This window comes from Anopheles coustani, assembly GCF_943734705.1.
Source record: "Anopheles coustani chromosome X unlocalized genomic scaffold, idAnoCousDA_361_x.2 X_unloc_29, whole genome shotgun sequence".
Taxonomy (NCBI): domain Eukaryota; kingdom Metazoa; phylum Arthropoda; class Insecta; order Diptera; family Culicidae; genus Anopheles; species Anopheles coustani.
The window spans coordinates 50,310-55,000 of record NW_026525136.1 but is presented as its reverse complement, the minus strand read 5'-3'; the positions used below and the strand labels follow the sequence as shown (position 1 = coordinate 55,000).

General features: G+C 57.7%; 1 pseudogene; it reads left to right on the top strand.

Moving 5' to 3' along the window:
* The window catches only part of LOC131270429 (large subunit ribosomal RNA), a 9,693-nt pseudogene extending 5,685 nt beyond the window's left edge, over nt 1-4,008 (top strand).
* The last annotated feature ends 683 nt before the right edge of the window (nt 4,009-4,691 follow it).

Sequence of the window (4,691 nt, the reverse complement as noted above, 5' to 3'; positions counted from 1 at the left end):
CACCATCAGACACTTGTTAGCCCTCCGATCCGTCATTCGGTGGGCCATCGCACGCTGGCCGGCCTCCTTAACGCGTTCAATCGCCTGTATTGTAGACCTGCCCTTTCTGAATCCATACTGAGACGGCGACAGGCGAGGGTGATCTGGGTCTTCCAGGTGTTCATTTAGGCGATCCAAGATCAGCCGCTCCAAGATCTTGCCTGATCCGTCGAGCATCCCAAGAGGCCGAAAGGATGACGGATCGCCCTGAGGTCTTCCGAACTTGGGTAGCAAAGCAAGTCGTTGTCGCTTCCAGTCAGCGGGAAAGGTGCATTGATCGAAGCACTCCTGGAACACGCGGCGGAACGTCTCCGTGTGCTCGCGAACAGCGACCCTCAGTGCCGCATTGATGATGCCATCGGGTCCCGGGGCCTTAGTGGGCACCATCCGCGCCGCGATCGCCAAGAGCTCCTCATCCGACACCTCCCTCACTGGCTCCTGCGTTGTCTGCCCCCAATCGACCAGATCCGGTGCAGGCCACTCAAAAGTGCCATGATCCGGGAAGAGTTCCGACACGACGTGCTGTAGAATCGCAGGATCTCGCTCCGGGGGGACGCGGCTACCCTTAAGGCGTGACGTTACTACCTTGTAGGCAGTGCCGAAGACGTTGTCCTCAGCTTCCGCAATCATCTCATCAAAGCTACGGTCCTTGCTTGCCTTGATGGCACGGGCGAGTTCCTTCTTACAGCTCCTGTGCCGTTCTCTGGCCAACTCTCGCTGTGCACCGGTTCCGGCGGTCAAAATCGCATCCTCAGATGACTTGCACTGCTCCCTGAGAAGGCCGATTTCCTGCGTCCACCAGTACATTTCCGGTCTCACCAAAAACTGCGCTGGCGGTGCCCTCTGCATCACCTCATCGCAGGCTCTAGTAAGTCCAGCGGTGAGAGTCGCCGGTGATACAGCCGCTTCGGTAAACCCGGAAGCCTGGAGCGCGATCTGGAAGGCTTCGGGATGGAATTGACGCAACTTCCATCTCGGTCCAATCTGCTCGCGTTGTCGCTGCCGGTCGCGATGCTGGTGCTGTTGTTGCGGTTGCCTCTGCTGGTGTGGTGAAGCGCTGCTGACTGGTGTCGCGGATACGCTGAATCTCACGTATCTGTGGTCACTGTTGGTGAAAGTGTCGAGCACCCGCCAGTCGTTACCGGGTTCAATGGCCGGACTGGCGAAGGACACGTCGACCACACTTTCAGTAGCACTGCCGTTGCCGACGAACGTGGGCACACTGCCGCGGTTCAAGATCGCCAGGTCGAGCTGGTCGACGACCTCGGCGAGATCTTCACCACGCGGCTTCGTCCTCGCGCTGCCCCATCGCACGTGCCAGGCATTGAAGTCGCCCGCCAAGACTACGAGGGGGTGTGCTCTGGCCTCGATATCGATCTCGTCGAGCAGCCGCTGGTAGTCCTCGTCCGTCCATCCCGGTGTTGGTGGGGCGTAGCAAGAGATGAAGGTCACCCCTGCCACCTGGACCGACACCAGTCCTACCCTACTTGCCCAGACTCGCTGTATGGGCAAGGCTCCGGTCGTAATAACAGCTGCCTTCGCTGTCGAGTCCACCGCCCAGTTCCCGTTATTGGGTGGAACACGGTAGATCTCCGACGCCAGCACAATGTCGATCCTTTGCTCCCGTGCGGTCTGGAGCATGAGATCTTGTGCTACCCTGCTGCGCGCCAAGTTGATCTGGAGGATCTTCAACCCAGCGTCACGCCCTCTAACAGTGGTGTTCGAAACTAGCGGGAACATGACGGCTGGCTACTTCCGCTGCAAACCGGTGAACCTGTCTGATGTTGTCCGGAACACGTAAGGCACTTGGGGCCCGAGCTGCACTCCTTGGCCTTGTGCTGCTTCGATCCGCACCGGAAGCAGCACTTGGAGTAGTCAGGGCCGGTGCACTCGCGAGAGCGGTGCCCCTTGCCAAAGCAGCGGTAGCAGAGCTGCTCTCCTGCAGGGACCGATGCGAGCGCCTGCACGACGCAACTCGTGTTCCCTATGGTGACCCGGAGACCGTCGAGAAGCTGGCACTGCCCGCGCGGCAGCTTGATATGGGCTTTCTGCAGCCCGTCGTACCGCCGCCACATCCGAACTGCCTCGCCCGGAACCGTTAGCCCCGCCTGTCGCTTAATCGCCGAAATCAAGTCGTCGACAGTCGCCAGCATGTCGATTCCTGTGATCGCGGCCGTCTGCTTGTCGACAAGGAGGTGGGCCACTCCATCCTCCTTGATGGCTTCGCTGACATCGGCCAGCACACTCTCGCAGTCCGTGTTCGGCTTCAGCCACAGCGACAGCTTCCGCTCCCCTGTGCGGCAAACCCTCGCCACGAACTGATCCACATTGGTCTTGGAACGCACTGCCTTGTATGTGTCGAGGAAGGCCTTGCCCTCGTTGGCCTCGAGGACGATCACCGCAGGCCTCTCCACTTTAGCAGCGCTCTTTCCCGCTTTCTGTGGTGCTGCTCTCTTGTCTCCCTTGGCCACGACTTTAGCAAAGGATGCTGGTTGCGCATGCACCTTGGTTGCCACAGCCGCTGCTTTCTTTACCTTCGGTTTTGGCTTTTCTGGAGCCATGGCCTGGGACAAGACGGCCTCGACCGGGATCTCGGGGACATCAGGCGTGATGACTTCGTTCATGCCCGTCGGTTCGCCCTCTTTTTTCTTGCCGCGCCTTGCCCGGGTCCGCTTTCGTTTGGGAGTGTCGCCAGGTGGATGCTGGCTTTGCCCAACAGCACTGGAGTCGACGACATGTTGTTGTTGCTGCTGCGTAGCTACCGCCAACTCTCCCATCGAGTGGAGTCCACTTTGGAGCAGCATAAGTTCTCTTTCGCTGGCTGCCGCACGCTCACGAAGGCTAATGTTGTCTCGCTTCAGCTCCTGATTTTCACGAGACAACAACTTCAGCTTTGTCTTCAGCTCCGCGTCGCCATCCTTTGCCGTCGCCCGGCCCGTCTCCATCTCGCTAACCTTAGCGAGGAGAGTCTCGACGGTTGCCCGGAGCTCCCTCAACTCGCTGCTGAGGCTTGCGATAGTCGGCTCCTGCTGCGGGACTTCGGCCACCTGCTGGACGACGGTTGAGTTCATCTCGTCCTCTTCGCTCTCCTCGGACAACTCCATATCACTGACTTGCAGGGCCATTCGCTGCAGCACTACCATTGGCCGAGTGGGCGCCGCTGTCGATGGCGCGATACTGCCTCCCTTTCGCGGCCGAGTCAGCGACAGCGCAGCCGATGGTGATGATGATGTCGTTGCTTCGTCCCTGTCGTCCTCCGTCGATGGTGCGGGAGCATCACAGGTGGACCGGAGCCTGGCCGACTTACGCGTCGAAGGCACCCCCGATGCCTGCTCCATTCCCTAGCACAGGGATAACTGGCTTGTGGCCGCCAAGCGTTCATAGCGACGTGGCTTTTTGATCCTTCGATGTCGGCTCTTCCTATCATTGCGAAGCAAAATTCACAAAGCGTAGGATTGTTCACCCTTTCAAGGGAACGTGAGCTAAGTTTAGACCGTCGTGAGACAGGTTAGTTTTACCCTACTGGTGTGCAAGTACTATCTCAATGGAATTCCTGTGCAGTACGAGAGGAACCACAGGTACGGACCAATGGCTCAATACTAGTCCGAGCGGACTTTGGTATGACGCTACGTCCGTCGGATTATGCCTGAACGCCTCTAAGGTCGTAACCGAACCAGGCTGGTAGTATATGTATAGGAGTCGTTAGCTAGATGGCTAATAACATCACGAGACCGGATTGAGTCTTCTATAGACTCTTTCCATTTATTGGAAACCCTCAAACTGAGCCTATCGCGAGTGCGCTCGCCGAAGTACCTGAAGTGGGAAAAGGCGTTGTGCTTGCCGATCTTCCAAGAATAGTTTCGACTCCTAAGACCACCCGAAAACGACGGGTTTGCAGGCTGGGCGCTACGCATTGAAGAGAGATGTACATTTCGATCCTTTCAGGCGACCCATGCTTGGTGGTTGTGTGCGGTGTGCTCCCCCCGGGGGGCACATGCGGCATACCGTGTGTGGACTAGTTGGACCCACCCTTGCGGTGGACCGACCGGTCAGTGGTGTTTGCGGGTTAACACATGCGAGCGTTGCGGCCCAGAGGCCTTACCGCCTTTCACTGCGGGTTCGTCAAGAACTTGGAGATGGTCGCAACGCATCGGGTCCTCCCGGGGTACTTGGTGTTTGGATGCTGGCTTGGTGATTAAACACTTGATATTCCATCTTCGGATGAATTTCGGGTGTCACCTGTTGCCTAAGACCACTTGCATGTTTAGCTCGCCGTGGGGTAGCAAGCGTTGTGATCTAATGGCCTTACCGGGCAAACACTTTCGGTTCGTCAAGGACTTGGAGTGCCGGGACGGGTTGGCGGATCCATCACTCTGAGTATGCCGGGTTGATACTTGGGGTTGGTTTGGTTTTGGTGACCCAATACTAGATGTACCATCTCGGTGGTATGTCAGTATCACCTATACTCCAGACCACTTGCATGGTTAGCAAGCGTTGTGATCTAATGGCCCAACCGGGCAAACACTTTGGGTTCGCAAGGACTTAGAGTGCCGGGACGGGTTGGCGGATCCAACACTCTGGGTACCTCCGGGTACTTGGGGTTGGTTGAGGACTTGGTGAACAAACACTTGATATACACTCTCCGGATGTAC